The sequence below is a fragment of the Pezoporus flaviventris genome, unplaced genomic scaffold, assembly GCF_033815535.1.
Source record: "Pezoporus flaviventris isolate CSIRO_AGI_PZ_B2104156 unplaced genomic scaffold, CSIRO_AGI_Pfla_v1 ptg000007l, whole genome shotgun sequence".
Classification (NCBI taxonomy): domain Eukaryota; kingdom Metazoa; phylum Chordata; class Aves; order Psittaciformes; family Psittacidae; genus Pezoporus; species Pezoporus flaviventris.
In genome coordinates this window covers 4,573,850-4,591,834 of record NW_026892555.1, presented here as the reverse complement: position 1 = coordinate 4,591,834, position 17,985 = coordinate 4,573,850, and the positions used below count along the sequence as shown (strand labels likewise).

Genomic DNA, 17,985 nt, shown 5'->3' with positions numbered 1-17,985 from the left:
GTGCAGGATTTAGTCCAGTTTCTTGGTGAATTATGATGGATATGGGACTAATACTATGGGGCCTTCATGGAGTCCTGGATTGCCTAAAGGATTACACTTCAGTCTGATTCTTCTGAATCCATAAACTGTATTGGATAAAGTCAGCCCTGATGTTCATTGATCCTAAATACTGGTGGGTAATGCTTTGCTTTCACTGACTCCACAGGTAAAGTCAGGAACCTAGAAGCCTGAAGACATCCTCACCAGTAAAACAAAGCTTACAAAAAGACAGTGAGTGCCTTAGCCCTTTCTGTATCTTTTTTGATTTCCTGCCCCACTGAGCCCGAAGCAGGTAGCTTTCTTTGCTTTCCTTTCAGTGCCAAGTAAAATGCCATAGTACTGATCACTATGATAGGCAGAGCTGCACATGAATTTACCCCATAGACAGATAAGCAAATATTTTAGACACAGTTGTTCTCTGAAGAGTAACTATTTTCATCTACATGTTAATGTATGCTTTAACCTACATGTTTTTATACTCACTCTGCATGTCTATGTTTGTATGTTTAATCTACATGCTTTAATCTACATATTAATGTATGCAATAGTAATGTTTCCATTTAAGAGATGGGATTGTGCTTATTTTGCCTGTTAGTAAGACTGACAGTCCATTTTTTGTTAGATAAAACCAGGTGTTATAACTCTTGTATTCCACGGATACATAAAAGACCTCATTTAACTTACAAAAGTGTTTCGTATTCATCTTGACATATTCAGGGAACAACTCTAATTTATAGATTATTACAGATGAAAGGGACGATCATGTGCAGTCTGACCTCCTGACCAACATAAGTACAAAATTATTCTTGATAATACCAGTATCTCATCTATATCTTGTACAAAAGTTGCAGCATTTTTCCTGCTCTAGAGAGCCATCAGTCTTGATTTATGAGACACAATATTCCCACACCAGAACCAGGAAGTTGCTCAAGTGCTCAGTTACCATCACCCAATGTACTTGATCTCTAGAATGTATGCATTTATCTTCTGTTTGCAGTGTCATGTTTTAATATGAAACCTTTCCCTGGCTTCTAGGGCCCAGAGCAAGTGGCAAGGCTTGTGGATAATAAATGACTTGAATTGCTTTTTCCCTACTAAAGTAAAAAATGAATCCCCACAATGCTATTAGCTATTCCTTAGCCAAAAAAAGAACCCCATACAGACAAACAAATAAGAAATGAAATAACATGCTAGCTCAGCTACATCAGCTATGTTACACTTGTGTAATAAAGAGAGGGGGAAGGAAAGAATTCTCAAGATCAACCTCACCTTTTTCTGCTTTTTCCACAAACTCTAAACACTGCGGCAGCTGAAATGCTTTAGGAGAGTATCCAAACACAAGGTGATGCTGAAGCCTCAGACTAAGAAAAACTATGCATTTGTGTACCTCTAAACAGTAAGTACCTCAAGAAGTTCTCTACAAAACCCTGCTGGTAGCTATAGCAACAGAGTTCACTGTATTTTTACCAGAAAGCATTTTTTAAAGCTACTGAAGAAAGTACATTTTTCAGCCATTATTTCCCTATCTAACTTCCAGGCCTTTTGACGCAATCCTGATCTTCATTCAGCTTCCACCCTTCTGCTGCCACTTTGCATGCATGGCATGCGAGTTGCTGGGGTGACTCCCAAATTCAGGGAAGGAATTTTCGCTCTAAAACCCAGCCGGCTTCGATCTGTGCTGCTGAACTGTGGCTTTCATTTTGCCATGCCGGCACAAACACTTACATCTCTCAGGCAAATTGGGCATCTGAGAATTACACTTAAAAGCAATAACTGGTGTAAATCCCAAACCACTCAGATTTATGGGAAAAGAAATAATCTCTAAGAACCCTAAACTGTTAGATCTGGAGAAATATTTGCTGTGTGAGAAATCTGGTCTTGCTGCATTTACTTACTAGCAAGAGCTGTAAAGCAACAACATTTCAACACTGCTTGGGATATGAAAGCTTTAGAGAGCCACTGTACTTAGCTCATAAATTACACCTTTCCATGGCACAGATTTCTGTATATGTTTGGCATCATACAGTACAATAGCCATGTTTGACATTTACCTGTTGAAAGGGATTTTCCAACCCCCTGTGGAAATATCTATGTGAGTCCAGATGATAGAGCTGCTGCTTTCCTGTATTAATATCAACCACCTGAGCAGAAGACTGCTGTGGGCTTAACCCCTCTCTGGTGCTCCTATCTGCATTGAACCCTAGCTTTGACTCTCAGGTCCAAGAGATAAGTGTTCTAGCTCTTATGAGCTGCATGGAACAGATAAAATATTGGAAGCATGATATAGGTCTTTAGTCTTGATACAGACCTTCCACTTCTGAAGTCTGTGGAAGAGTGTTTGTCAGAACAAATGGCAAAGCATATCTGCTCTTGCACCCCTTCTCACTGACAACAGACCACTTTTTGCTTTTCCACACCACTGCATTAGTGTGATGTAGTGATTCATTTATTCACATGTAGCAGCTTGTCTAATTTGGCGATGACTTCACTATCAAGAGTTCACCAAAACCCACACAAAAATCCGTCACAGCATGCGATTAGATTTCTTCTAAAAGCTTTGCTTTGGAAGAGTTCTTATAAAAGGTGGTCCATTACTTTTATAAAGCATTCAGTTATATCCACAGAAATGACACCGGATAGCCATGAGACCACTGTTTTACCTGGTTTTGCATACCTCACAGGTGAAGTCCCTGTAAGGTTGAATGCATTAGAAGACAAAAAAAATGTTAAAACCTATAATAAAGGTTTTAGCATTGGGACTTTTGATGTCCCCCTTAAGCTAGAACAAAGGTATCTGCAATTCAATGTAACAGAAATACTAACTTTCTGTCACACATTGCTGTGATGTTATCACTAATATTATTCAACATTCCAATATATTAAAGAATTATGATACCTGGAAAATATTCACAAGTTGTCATCTTGTTCCTAATAACATCCTAGAGGCAAAAAGATTTCTCTTCCCCACATACCAATGTAAACAGTGTCAGCTTTATGAATCCTGCTTGTGAATTACATCAGGAGGGCTCAGTTTCATTGGCAACAATTCAAGAACAGGAAAGTCAGGACGGTGAAATGGCTTCAAAGGAACATGAGTTATTGGAAAGATCATGCAAGTGCAGGCTAAGTATTCAACCTTAACACATTTCAGTTTCATCACATTCCAAATAGCAGGAATCAATTATTTTTTTGTAGCAGCAAATGTCTGGTATCTCAGAGCCTGACTCCATCCTGATGTGCAGCTGCAGCTCTATGTACTTGTGTTACTCAAAAAGACAAATCAAAACCAACACCAAAACAAACCCAAGGCCCTGTGGAACTACAGAAGTGCAAAGCATGAATAAAGCTGCACAGACCCTGATGCTGAGGCTCACCCACCTTTCTGCAGAGGACAGGCTCTTGAAATAAATGTTACCAAAGCATTTAAATCCATTCAACAGTTAGTATGTCAACTCTTAATGAGAGACTTCCCTTCAACCACAGGTTATAAATAGGAGCATTGCCTTTGCCTAGTGTGAATCTCACAGCGAAGGGAGCATTCCTAGTGGAAATGCAAAGATTTATTCTAGGATTGGATTTTGTTATCCCATTTCTCATCTCAGGAAAAGAATGAGAGGAGGCAAAAGTGGTTTTCCCATCACATGGCTCTCAGCCACATTAAGACCTACCTTATTTGTGAGTTCTGTCCCATGCAGAGGAATGCATTTCTGCAGGCTACAGCCCTGCAAGAAAACAGGCAGGGACTGGCAGGATGTGGGCAGAACTTGGGATCTACTCTACCCCTCCCAGGGACCAAAGTAGCCTCACAGCCACCACAAATGCAGAAGAGAAGGACGGTAACGAAGGGCTATCCCTGCTGCGGTGCCTCCCATGATTACTGCTTGGGCAGCGTCTGCCTTCACCTCCTGCCTGGCCCAGGGCAGCACACAGGAACTTCTTAACATCCCTTTTATCTGCAGACAGACACACCAATCTCTGTGCTGGTCCCAGTATCGGGAATACACCAGTATTTACAGATACCCATTTAATTAAATTTGCTATCTGGCAATCAGAGGTCAGTGGCTTTTACGCTGTGACTTGAATTATTTCCTGGTGCCATCGCTAGAAAGGCTATTGCCACCTGCTTTTGCTATAGAGAGCAGCCTGAGTGCATTAGTTTTCCGTTACTTGTCATGTACATATTTTAAAAACAGATTTTTCACCATTTTAAACATACATATTTTGACAATTATTGAAAGCAATTTACAAGTCCTGCATTTTTAGTACTTCAAGTGTTCCTACTGAACTCATCACATCATTGGAAGCCATCGCAGAGATTTTGGGTTTAAAATATCACACCCTGAATGATGTGAATCAGAAGTGACCTCAGCCTTTGTTATCTCTGCTGATTTAGTAACACAGCCTGCAGAAAGATCAACGTTCAAACAATCCCACTGGTATCTCAGCACACCTCTTAGTGGATTAAAGCACTCCATATTTTTTTATTGGGATGACAGAATCTGCCCCTAAATAAAGACACCATGGTAGGAACCTCAATAAATTGGGAGTCATTTTCCACTTAAGCCTGTGTAACAATAAACATGCTGCTGAAGCCTTAAATCATAGAATCATAGAATAGTTAGAGTTGGAAAGGACCTTAAGATCACTAAACCATGTCACCCAAGGCTCTGCCCAGCCTGGCCTTGAATACTGCCAGGGATGGAGCATTCACAACTTCCCTGATAATCATGGCTAGTGACAAAGCCCTTCTTAGACCTCATGGATTTGTTCCCAGAAAACACTAAACCTACAGGAAGGATTGCATTCATTTTCCTATCTCTATTTCACACTCTGTTCAGACATTGTTTAAACCATATCCTAAAGAATTGATTTTTAGTTCAAGAAAGCATCAACGTGAACAAGGTCAGAGGCTTTTCCCAAAGACAGACAACGATGGAACCTGGAAAAGACATCTATATCTGAAGTATAGAGTTGGATATAAAGTAATCCCTGAGTTCCCATTCATTCAGAAAATCTAGTTATTTTCATTCTACTAACTTTCCTTGTTAAAAGTTTGGGATCTCACAGTCTGCAACATAGAAATGGGCACTGAGAGATGCAAGCTGCTGGTTTTATACATGGCATCAAAGGAAGCAGGATTCATTAAGATGCATTTTCAAATGCATCTTAAAATATTCACTTCAGTGGCACCATTGATGGAAGATTTAAGTGTTTCAAATGTCAGGCTACTTTTTTTATGTAATAACATATGGGTACCCTATTTCTTCTTTCTCCTAGAAAACGATAGCACAACCCATTCAAAATCTGCCCCCAGTATCTAATACTTGACAACCTCCTTTTGCAAATAATAGCCTTTAATTCCCATTCTTACCACTTTTGTTGTGGCACATAACAGAGTGATTTTGTACCCCAGGGGATGAAATCCATAGCCTTTTGTGATTCAGTTTGACATCTTCAAGAAGGCCATAAGCTTGTCTTTTTATGATAAATCATGAGCTAGAAAGGACCATCTCCAGTAAAATACAAGACTGCACAATTCTTAGGACTGAAGGACAGTGCTGTTTCGATGTGAATCAAGTGGTTTTTAAAAGGACAAAACAAGCCCAATAATCACCCATACATGTAGGAAGAAAGCTCTGCCCTTGGCAGTAGGCAATGCACTTGAAACTGCGAGAGAAGCATTAACTGCTGAGAAATGACTCTTTAAAACCCAGTAAGACAATATGGATCTAGTGTAAAACCTGTGGGACCCTCCTGGTCACTCCTTTACTGCTCAGGAGTCTGAGTGCTGCTCTTGGCATTGTCACATTCCCAAGCAATCTAAGAACCTATGGAGCAGATGTTTTCAGGAAGAAAGGTGAGTTAGTCAGTGAATAAACCCAGGCAGATGGTGGGACAAATAGGGGTAGGTTGGACAAATCCATTTCCCAAATCTTCTATTAGCTTGCTTTAGTCTCCTGAATTGTAACTGTGTGGACCCTTGCCTCAGATCTCGTTTCAGTCATGGTCCCTGTTACAGCACCTGGGGGATTATTTGCAGGGAGCAGTTTAAAGTCAGGCTCTGCCCTATAGAGATACCCATGGTTTACCTGCAGTAGTTCCTCCAAGGTTCTCCATCCTGAGTGAGCCTTTGAAAGCGTTAAAATAAAATGACCCCTCATCTGATCTTCGGGGTGCCACCATCCCCGCAAGTCTTTCATCGAGATATGTCTCCCAGCAATATTCTGTTTATGAACTGAGTTAGAAACTGGTCCTGGAGGGATTAGAAAAGGGTTATAACCAGGCTCTTCACCCATCACCTGGTGTTTAAAATGCCAGTTTTTAAGTCAGGGTCTTGGACACGGAAGGTTTTGCATCAGTTTACTGCAACAGAGTGGGAATTACAGTCAGTCCAGCAGTCCAAGTGTTGTACCAAAAGGAAAACTTTCCTCTCCCATATTATCTGTGCTGTGACAGGAGCAAAGGGTGCCCTGTTTACCAGGCAAGATCCTTGTGCTGAAAGGGTTTACAATCTAACAGAGAGGATTTCACAAATCCCCTGAGTACACAGCCATAGAAGATTTTAAAGGAGTTAATAGCCTCCTCACACTTCCCATTCTTCTGAAGAGTAGCGAAGGAGAACAACTCTCCTATCAGCTTCACAGCCATCCAATACAGCATCATGTCATAGAATAGAAAAGGGATTATCACTTATCATCTGAGCAGGCAAACATGTTAGCTAAACAAGAAGAGCTGGTAATGAGGCAGAAAAGTTGTATGCACAATGGCATGGTTCCTCCCACCCAGGCATGGATCAGGAGTATGCGTAATAATGTAATTTAATTGAGAGGCTACATAGATAATCCATGCTCTGCAGAGCCTCGTAAAGAAAAACCAGAATTTATAAACATTATCCCATTGATAACAGGAATAGTGAAATTATCACTTAAGTGTCTGTTTCACAGGAAGTTGTCACCATGTTCTGGGAATTATTTTTGCTGAATGGTTTAAATGCAAGAGAAACACTGTCTTCATGTCAGTATTGTCTTAAATTGGCTACAAGGGGTAACTAAATCAACACAAAGGATAGTATTCCCCAAAGCCAGTGTAATCCATCCTCTTGCATGGGCCCTGGAGAAGAGCATTCTTAAGATACTGTGCCTTCCAACAGTCTGATACTTCCTATATCATCCATACATAGAACATAGAACCATAGAACAGTTAGGGCTGGAAAGGACCTTAAGATCATCTAGTTCCAAACCCCCTGCCATAGGCAGGGACACCTCACACCAAACCATATCACCCAAGGCTTCATCCAACCTGGCCTTGAACACTGCCAGGGATGGAGCATTCACAGCTTCTTTGGGCAACCTATTCCAGTGCCTCACTACCCTAACAGGAAAGAATTTCCTCCTTATATCCAATCTAAACTTCCCCTGTTTAAGTTTTAACCCATTACCCCTTGTCCTGTCACTGCAGTCCCTAATGAAGAGTCCCTCCCCAGCATCCCTATAGGCCCCCTTCAGATACTGGAAGCTGCTCTGAGGTCTCCACGCAGCCTTCTCTTCTCCAGGCTGAACAGCCACAACTTTCTCAGCCTGTCTCCATACAGGAGGTGCTCCAGCCCCTGATCATCCTCATGGCCTCCTCTGGACTTGTTCCAACAGTTCCATGTCCTTTTTATGTTGAGGACACCAGAACTGCACACAATACTCCAGGTAAATGATGGAGCGCTTAGGTACATGACATCACTGTCTCACTGCATATGTCCTGAAAGATCCTAGATCTGATACCTGGAATAAAATTGGCACATTGGCCTGCTGCAACTATTGCAGACCCTCCCATTCACTCTAATCACTAGTTTTAATCAATACAGAACTTTTCTGCAGTGCTAATTTATTGAGAGATATGCCACTGACTCTTGGTCAACAGCCATGATCCCCCCCAGCAATCCTGTGGGGACTGCAGTCTTCATAGTTAACTCTACTGAGTGATGCTCTGAGGACTTATTGATATTATGGTGATTCATCTGACCAAATACAGAGATTTACAGTGTGTTTGTATCTGAATAAACCACCTACCAGCCCTTTACAATCCATAGAGAGGAACAGACTCTTGTTGGCATGCAGCTAAGGGGATAAACAGCAGTGGTTAACATAAAATTGTTCCTCCTTATTTTTGGTGGTTTGCTTGGGGTTCTATTTCTTATGAATCTCGAAGACCTACAAAGCTGCCAGGAACTCCTCCAACTTGGGATACAGACTTCCCAAAACTCATTGTACCTACAAGCTCCCTCTGTGGCTTCCTTGTCTGGCTAGGACCTACCTTATGGGTTATTACCTTCAAAACTTATCTCTTTTTGAGACAGACAGGGAGCATGGAAATGACAAGAAATGGAAGTAAGGGTAAATAGTTTTAGGCTGTATATCATAGCAGTGGAATCTGGGATAAGGGTACTTTATATTCTTCATCTGTTTTGCTGTGTGCTATCAGTCTTAGCTCAGCAACTGCTGAAGGGAAGACAATTCCTCTTTATACACAGCTTGATCAGATGATGCCCTGGAAAGCAACATTTCTCCAACTTCTTCCCTGTGTCAAAACATCTAAAATTAGTACTTAATGTTATAGCCCACTCATAAATGCCACAGACCTCCTGGGGTCATGGCCCATAATCTGGGAACAGCTACTAAGGCATGTTAAGGGAAAAAGGATGTTAAGGGAAGAAAACATGACAATAGAGATACCTACTGAAAAGGAAACAAAAAGTCAAAGGCAGCAATAAAAAAGGCTGAACAGGGAATTAAAAAGGAGAAAAAGAAACTACTCAGAAATACACAAATAACTTGACTGAAGAAAAAAAAACAAAACCAAAAACAGAACAGAAAATGCACTCAGTAATAAACCCAGGCGATGGCAAAGAAAGAAGCAAAAATAAACCCAGGTGTAAACTGTTTTAATTCCAGAAATCAATCATAAAAGCAGTTACCTGTATATAATCAAGAAAAGCCTCCAGAAAAAAACATAAAAAACACTCTTAGAAATACTCTAGAGGTGGTACCATAATTAAACAGCAAAACAGGATGGGGGAAATTGCCTTGAAACAACTCAAGCACAAGATGGCTTATGAAATGTCAGACTTGAACAAAGGTTGTCAACCCATCTGTTAGGAGTGAGTAATTCTCTCCTGCCTTAGCCCAGCCCAGAGCAGTCAGGCAGTTTTATTACCTGTGCTAAAGTATTGTCCTTTGCAACACAAATGATTGTTTTGCTTTGTTCCTGCTGCAGGAATGTGAGTCTCTGGTCATGCAGAGCTACATCATGAGGTCTCACGTTCAGACTGAGAGTATTGTGGGCTGTGATACAACAGATCATTGAAATGAAGCAGATTTGAGCTTTGGCAGTGCTCACGCAGGAGCAGATGAATTTCAGGTGCTACAGAAGGGCTGTGCCTTGCTGCCTCCTAGCAGGTAATGAATTAATTTACCAGTGAGGAGTTAAAACCACTGGGCCTGACCACCCTGCTTAGATCAAGTGAATGGGATTTGCTGAAGATGTTTAGGTATATTTTGCACCCTTTTCTTATCAAGTACTACAATGGTGTGAAAACCACGCATTCCTTTGCATTTCAATCTCTCATTCACAGGTGGAAGAACTGACTGTGCACAGATTCAGTGACTTGCTGATGGCTGTGCAGCACATCTGCCAGAGAACATCTTCTGTCCATAGCCCCTGACTACAGTCCAGTGGGCTTCTTAACTGCAACGTTAAGGCAAAATCCTTGACTTCACCTGTAATTTATTGACCCCTGATGAAGCCTGATGGGACTTCCACTGAAAGGGAATCACAAAACATTCTGCAGCAATTGGAATAAGCCATAAGGAAAACACCAGTAAAATGAAGTGCATGATGGAAGAAAATAACAGGGTGAGTTTCTGTCCAAATATGGCTTGATAGTTTCTTAATATGTTCATTTTCCTGCTCTTTTCCTATTCTACCTACATTTGCTACAGGGATTTCAAAATATATCCCCAATTTCTCAGTTTCAGTTCAGTGATTTCTATAGATGATTTCTCCCTCTTTCCTCAATCTCAAAACTTGAGCTCTCATGTTGCAAAACTTCTTTGTAACAGTTGGTAGTGCTCAATACAAAGTGATTCATCAGGGTATCTCACTTTACTGTGGAGAAAAATGGTTCTACCACTGAATTGGATAACAGGTTGCAGGGATGCTGAGTGCAAGTGCTTTGACATGGGTACCAGCTGTTGCTTCATTTCTAAGAACTGCAGTGGTAATCAAGACAGCCCATGCAGATTATCTGTAACTTTTATCTGCTGATGAAATTGTAATTACTGAAGTTCTGTTGTACAAATGTAGTTAGTTTTAGACTAAATGTGAAGCCAACAGAAATCCCTCCTGGTGCCCTCAGCAATAAAATTTCCAGCTCAAAGAAAATCTTTGCAATTGATATGCAGAGTAATTCTTCTTACAGCAATCAATATAAACCTGGTTTCTCTGGAAAGAAATACTGGATGCTGCCAATAGGCACATAATTCAACATGGCTTAGCAAACAGCACTGCAGAAATTGCACTTGGATAATAAGCAATTAAGCCACAACTGAGTGCTGGCTAAGCTTAGATCAAAGAGCATGAGTCCAAACCAGTTGAAAACTACCAATGGTTTAAACATCCCCTCAAATGCCATGTGAAATATGTCATTTTTGCCATTTTTTATTAAAAACACTGAAGAATCAACATTTAGGAAGTAACAATAATCAAATCGACTGTTTAAACTGAACTCAAGGGATTCTCCTATTTTTCAAAGAATCAAAGATTAATTTCTAAGGAACTGAATCAGTGCAAAGTAAATAGATTCTGATAAGCTGAGGAAGGATCATTTACATCTACTGCATAGCAGATAAGCTCTGTGATAGCAGTATCCCCTGAGCAAAGGAAATCCAGACAACTGCATAATCATGACTGACAGTACTTGCAAAATATGACCCATAACTCAATTTCATTCATGCCTAATGAATTGCCAAGGCTAGCACAGGTTGGAGAAGCTTTCTGACACAGGTTTTCAATGTTTTTGGCCAGCTCTACAGCCATGTATACCCTGGTGTGGGATTTGTGACTCCTCAGTGCGCTCTCAGGATGGGCTGCTGCTTATTTCTATAGCACGAGAGCTTGTGAGCAAGTGCCAGGGCTCACAGTGTCCTCTCTTTAGTGTTAAATTGTCTCCATGCTGGTGAAGAAACACTGTTGAAGTCTTTTAAGAGTTTTTATATGGTTTTATAGGAAGAAGCCTTTTAAAGTCAAAATACTCCCAGAAATCTCAGGCTCTTGTTTGTCACTACACAAAGACACCAGGTATTTGCTATGAAAACCCCAATGTAATGAAGAATAGCAACTCAGCCTGCTTTCATTCTTCCAAAGCACAAAAAATCTTTGGGTTTAGCTTGTTTCTAGCAGCAAAAGGAAACAAAAGCTACCTCACTACTTGCATCACCTGTGATATGAAATGAATTTTCCATACCGTAACATACCTGTTGCATATCAATAATGTTTGATTGGGGGGGTTGTTAGTTTTTGTCCCCACTCCAAATTAAATCTCTAATCTATACCACAGTTCCTGGCAGATGATGTACCCACCATCTCTCCTACTACTGCCAATCTTGAACCCATCTTCCTCAAGGCAATAATACTGTGTCCATACTTGTTCCTTGTTGGATGGAGCAAGGATATCTGATTATATCCTATTAAGTATCTGATGGATATTTAATCTTCATAGACCTTTTGGTAATGCTCAAAAATAAAAATTATTAGCCATCGCGCCCCTCCCATCCTCATATTCAGACTAGGAATGAATGAGCAAATGTGGGTGTTTAGCCCGGAGAAGAGAAGGCTCAGGGGTACATTGCTGCTCTCTACAGCTGCCTGAAAGGAGATTGTAGTGAGATGGGGTCGGTCTTTTCTCCCAAGTAGCAAGTGATAGGACAAGAGGAAACAGCCTCAAGTTGTACCTGGGGAAAGATTGGGCATTAGAGAAATTTCTTCCCTGGAGAGTGGTCAGGCATTGGAACAGGCTGCCCAAGGCAGTGGTGGAGTCATCATCTCTGGAGGTATTTGAAAAGCAGGTGGATGTGGTGCTTAGGGACATGGTTTAGTGGTGGGCACTGTTAGAGAAACAGCTGGACTCCATGATTTTAAAACTCTTTTTAAACCTAAATGGTTCTCTGATTCTGTACTTCCCAAAAATTGGATCCAGCCAGTCTCTCCTTGCAACTCAAACTCTGGAAATGTTACCTATCACTATAGCATATATTACTCAATTAAGAAGAAATCAGAATGTTTTCAACTAATAAAAACATTTATTTTTTTTCTTTTAAGATCTCAAGGTCACAACTGATGTAAATTCTCCTTCTAATATTATCTCTCATTCACAAGTGGAAGAACTGACTGTGCACAGGTTCAGTGACTTGCTAAAGGCTGTGCAGCACATCTGCCAGAGAACATCCTCTGTCCACAGCCACTGACTATAGCCCAATGAGGTTTTTAGCTGTAATGTTAAGAAAAAATGCTTAACTTCACTTGTAATTTACTGACCCTTGGTGATGGGACTTCCATTGAAGGGGATCACAAAACCTTCAGCAGAAACTCGAACAAGCCATTAGGAAAACACCAGTAAAATAAAGAGTATGGTGGAGTAAAATAACAGGATGAGTTTGTGTCCAAGTAAGACCTGATAGTTTCCTGTCCTACTTACATGTGCTACAAGGATTTCAAAATATGTCCCAAATTCCTGTTACAGTTCAGTGATTTCTGTAGATGCTTTCTCCCCTTTTCCTCATTCCCAAAACTTGAGCTCCCATGTTCCAAAACTTCTTTGTAACAGCTGGTAGTGCTCAATACAGAGTGAACAGTATTCAATAAGGACCCAGCAACTTTAGACTCATTCCACTACAGAAAGACCTGCAGGAATGGCTCCTCTCTGAAGAGCTGGTTGTAAAGGCAGAAATGCACTGCCACATCTTCCTCACTAGGGAAAACAGCTGGAAAGGCTGGGAGGGGATATTTCAGTGTCATGGGGGACAAGTTTATCTAAGAAAGACTGGGGAATTTGGCATTGTCTGAAATACTGAAATAGCCCAATATCACCTGTATTATTCACAGATGGTGGTACATACAAATCATTGATACAATGCAAGGGTTTTGTTAAAGGTTTCACTCCTCACTATGAGAAAGAGTTTAAGAATAGTTTTTAGAAAGGAGGTATTGCCCCATCTAGCAGTGATTAATCAAAACAGGTTTTAGAAGGAAGGGTTGGGAATGACAAATTGAAATATTCTTTCAATCCAATGTAATTACTGAGTGAATCTCAGAAACCTATTTTCACAAGAAAGTTATCACGTGCTGGAAACAAAAGTGTTCTTTTATTCATGTTATTTTGAGTATCATAATCTCCAGAATCAAAAGCTAGCTCTGGCATGTAGCAAGGATGTTTGCCCTAAAACTGCACGAAATGTCAGCAGAAGTAAGAAAAGACTTATATGTATGTACAGGTGCTTCAGACACACTCACCCACATGTTGTCTGGGTCTCTGAGCTCAGGAAAAGATTCCCACAGACCACAGGAACAAACTAATTCTTCCACCTCTAAATCCTCCTCCGTTGGGTCCCCACTGGGGACCTTGTTCTTCCACCATACTAACATGAGTCATATTCATGAGTCACACTGATGCTTCCCCCACAATAAGTCCTTCATCCGATATGCTATTCCAACCCATACCCTCTTCTCATTCATGGCATTGGTCTTACTCATATTTGAAAGAATAGTATTTACATCAGTAAAACAAGAAAGATTTGGCCCCAGGCTTATCCCAGAAGAGAGTGGTACCATTATCTGCTCTTTTGGAAGTCAGAAGACCTGGTTTCTTCCCTTTGCTTTCCAGTGTGTCGAGGACTGCCCTGGAATGATTTTACACAAAAGCAGATGATATTCATCACTAGGCAGGCTGCCAGTTTCTAAGTTCAGAATGGGACTTCTAAATTCTCCAAGCCTCAGTTTCACCAGAAAGGACCCCAAAACAGCTCTTTGCCTCTTCTTAGAAGCAACAGCAACACAACACATGTACTGAAAATAACAATACACACTCAGAACTTTCTTTGTAATAATATTCCACAAACAAACACTTCTCTGATGCAAATTCTAATATGTGTACTTGATATGTCTTACTAGAAGTTACTTCAGAGCACTGTCACATCTGCATACAGAGAGCATAGCCATTGTATAGAATCATAGAATAGAATCATAGAACAGTTAGGGTTGGAAAGGACCTTAAGATTACCCAGTTCCAACCCCCCTGCCATGGGCAGGGACACCTCCCACAAAACCATGTCACCCAAGGCTCTATCCAACCTGGCCTTGAACTCCACTGAAGCATCACACTGGAAAATATGCATGATGGTAGGATTGAAACTTCAGTAAAAAGTACTAAATGCTTACTCTTAAAAAAAAAAACAAAAAAAAAACCTTTTGAAGCAAAATACACCTTACAATCACCTGCCCAACCTATTTGAGAAACTGCTCCTACTATTTTATCAGTGGGTATTTATTCTTCAGTGTTTACACAAACTCCCCCGAATCAGATGTCTAAACAGGCATCCATCAAAGAAAAAGGGGAGAGATTCAGGCACTCATCTAGAGTGATCCTAGGTGCAAATTAAGCACACAGCTACACCAATAGATTTTGCAGGTGTGTTTTCCTGAGAATGGCTCCATCAGTGTCCACACTGCACAGATGGGCTGTGTTATTTTAAGGTCTTAATCAAAATCAGTGCAAACAGGCAGAGCACTGCATGCATGCTAATGCCTGTGGAACATCAGCTGGGAAGCAGTCAGTACACTTGCTTTAAGAACATCAGATATGTAAAAAACACAGAAGTGAAGGAACTGCTGAATTGGGCAGCTTAGAGGAAGATACAGGCTATAGCTATAAAGTGGTGCACAGTACATTCGTGATGCATATGAAATGAAGGAAACATCCTGCTAACATCCATGGTGGTCCTGCATCCCAATAGTGTCACACAGAGTACAAGAAGGTGTTAGGTCATCAAAATCCCAATCAGAACCAGCCCTGAAAACAGTAATTATAATGTAGACATCTGTAAACCTCTTGTCAGCTCTGAACTTTTACAATGGCTTTCCTCAGTGAAGGCATTATGCATTCCTCAGTCGCTGCTTCATCATCCGCAGTGAAGGCACTTTGCATCTGCTAATCACAACTCGAGGGCTGAACCTGACCTGATTCAGATGACACCTAGCCAAATATGCGGTCTGAAAACTTGTTTGCTAAGGGAAAACCAAGTAAATGCAGATTAAGAATAATGTAATACAGTTCGTGCTGGGTTCTCTTTGTAGGGCAGATCCTGTTCCTGCATGTCTACATACTTAAAAAGAAAACACTCTTCTTCTGAACTTGAGCTGCCTCCCTGCACAACTGAGACATGGAAAGGACAAAACAAAGGCGGTGCTCAGAGTCACAGTGCCCCCAGAACGTCCTCTTACCTGCACGAACACAGCGCTACCCAAATGGTAGCTGGTGCCTGGGTCCTGAGCCGCGCTCAGCGCGCAGCCGAGGTGTCAACGCGGAGTTGTCAGCCCAGACGGGACGAGCTCCGGAGATGGGCGTGCAGGGACAGGAGCACGGGCACAGACACACGCAGACACCCCCTGCGCGCACAGGTTCTCAAGAAGACTTGCTGGTGACAGGGCGGGAATGGACAAAACGCAGCATCTTCTGTTCACCCGTCCCCGTCGGGGTGGGGGAAAACAGAGGGAGAAAGAGAAAAAGAGAGGAGACGAGGAGGAGAGGGGGAGACGGGGAGAGAGAGAGAACAGAGGAAAGAAAGGAGAAAGGAAAGAAAGGAGAAAAGAAAGAAAGGAGAAAAGAAAGAAAGGAGAAAAGAAAGAAAGGAGAAAAGAAAAAAGGAGAAAAGAAAAAAGGAGAAAAGAAAGAAAGGAGAAAAGAAAAAAGGAGAAAAGAAAGAAAGGAGAAAAGAAAGAAAGGAGAAAAGAAAGAAAGGAGAAAAGAAAAAAGGAGAAAAGAAAGAAAGGAGAAAAGAAAGAAAGGAGAAAAGAAAGGAGAAAAAAAAAACCGAGAAAAAAAAAAAAAGAGGAAAGAAAGGAGGAAAAAAGGAGAAAAGAACGGAGGAAAGGAAGGAAGAAAAGAAGAAAGAGAAGAGGAAAGAAACAAAAGAGGAAAGAAAGGAGAAAAGAAAGAAACAAAAAGAGGGAAAAGCCGGGGGGAAAGAGGGGAGGGGAGAGGAGAGGGAAGGACGGGGCCCGAGCAGGATGTGGGGCAGCAGCGGAGCCCGGCGGCAGCGGGAGCCAGGCCGGGCGCCGGGGCGGGAGAGGGGCCGGTCTGCGGCGGCCGCGGGGTTTAAGGAGCGAGGGGAGGGGAAGGGGCTGGGCGGGAGCGCTGCGGGCCCGGGTGCGGAGGGGGCTGGACCCCGGGGTGAGACATGTGGGGTGCGGACACAAGGGGTATATGGAACATCCCGAGCCCCTGCGCTCCATGAGGAGGGGCAGAGACATGGCCCCCCGAGCGGATGGAGAACGGGATGGAGCGGTACGGGGAGGAAATGCCCTTTCTGGTGCAGCAAACAGGTGGCCTCTGCTTTTACCTCCGCCCTGACCTCAGTGTCTAAATAAAAAGCCCTCCGCTGGGATATTTCTGCTGGTATTTCAGCCCTGATTTGTGTACCGGAGCCACTAGTCCTCACCCTCCTCCAGACACAGCCCTCCGTCTCTGCTGTGCACATACCGTACCCTCTCCGCCTTAGGAAGCATTTCCATGGCTGTCCCTGCTGTTTCATCAAGAATGGATGTCCATCAGCATGGGCTGATGTATGGGAGCCAGGATCTAGACCAGGTCATGGAGATGTTCCTGCTAAGATTTTTCCAGTGCAGTGTTGAGGCCTTAAATGTCAGCTCTATGGAGATCAAACACAGCTTTGGTGGCAGGTTATGGTTTTATTGTATCCTGTCTGTCTGCTATATGGTATCAACAGATGCAGAAACTGGTTTCTGTTGGGTTATAGCTCACTCTCCAGCTGAAGGAGCACTGCAGATACCTCCCCACACAGTTTTCAGCTTTCCAAAGGAAAATCATTGACAAAAATCAATCTGCTGTATTCCAAAATTTCTTGGGGAACATGCTTTCACTTTATACATATATATGTATGTGTATGAGTTCAATTTTTAAGGCATGTACACATAATTCCAAAGGTTTGGGGATGGAGAAAATATTGAACATGATTTTTACAAGATTTTTTACATAAATAAAATTAATTTTTAAGATAAATTACTTTAGCATCCCATAGCAGTTACTGATGGGTGGGAGACTGACCTGAACTACATGCTCTTTTACTATTTGTCCTCTCCTACCACATGCCCATTTATGTCTGGCAAGTGCTGGCTCTAAACTAACACATAGGAGGAAGGTCCCACTGCTTCTGTGATCAGGATCATCAGGGACTGTAGCAATAGGACAAGCGGTGATGGGTTTAAACTTAAAACAGGGGAAGTTCAGGTTAGACCTAAGGAAGAAGTTCTTTACTGTGAGGGTGCTGAGGCGCTGGCACGGGGTGCCCAGAGAAGCTGTGGCTGCCCCATCCCTGACAGTGTTCAGACCCAGGTTGAACAGGGCTTGGAGCAATTTGGTCTAGTGTGAGGTGTCCCTGCCCATGGCAGGGGGTTGAAACCGGATGATCTTAAGGTCCCTTCCAACCCAAATCATTCTATGAGCTCTGGGGCTTTGCCTCTGGTTGCTGTGGGAATGGAGTTACACAGGGCGGATTACGTGATGCTCCCAAACTGCACCTGCAGTACTCAGTGAGCTTCAATGGGTCACAGTGCACCTTTAAGGGGTTTCTCCCTGCACAATACCTACAGCAAAATAAACCTTAT

At 42.1% G+C, this 17,985-nt stretch overlaps 1 protein-coding gene and 1 long non-coding RNA gene across 8 annotated transcripts in view; one reads left to right on the top strand and one right to left on the bottom strand.

The window, feature by feature from the left end:
- The window catches only part of COL22A1 (collagen type XXII alpha 1 chain), a 222,257-nt gene extending 206,422 nt beyond the window's left edge, over positions 1-15,835 (bottom strand). For 4 of the 6 annotated variants that reach the window (XR_009742416.1, XM_061447681.1, XM_061447685.1 and 1 more), the window contains exon 1: positions 15,583-15,835. The gene's annotated coding sequence lies outside the window, so the exon portion shown is untranslated. Of the gene's footprint in view, positions 1-3,417; positions 3,581-3,707; positions 4,184-15,582 lie in introns of those variants that run through there. The other 2 variants (XM_061447682.1, XM_061447683.1) reach the window with 2 other exon arrangements.
- On the top strand, positions 9,417-12,582 carry LOC133266293 (uncharacterized). Of its 2 annotated transcripts, none has more exons than XR_009742301.1 (3): positions 9,417-9,577; positions 9,662-9,942; positions 12,463-12,582. It is a non-coding gene; the product is annotated as an uncharacterized LOC133266293 (long non-coding RNA). The 2 variants fall into 2 exon arrangements; XR_009742300.1 differs by having other exon boundaries at positions 12,406-12,566.
- Positions 15,836-17,985: the final 2,150 nt, after the last annotated feature.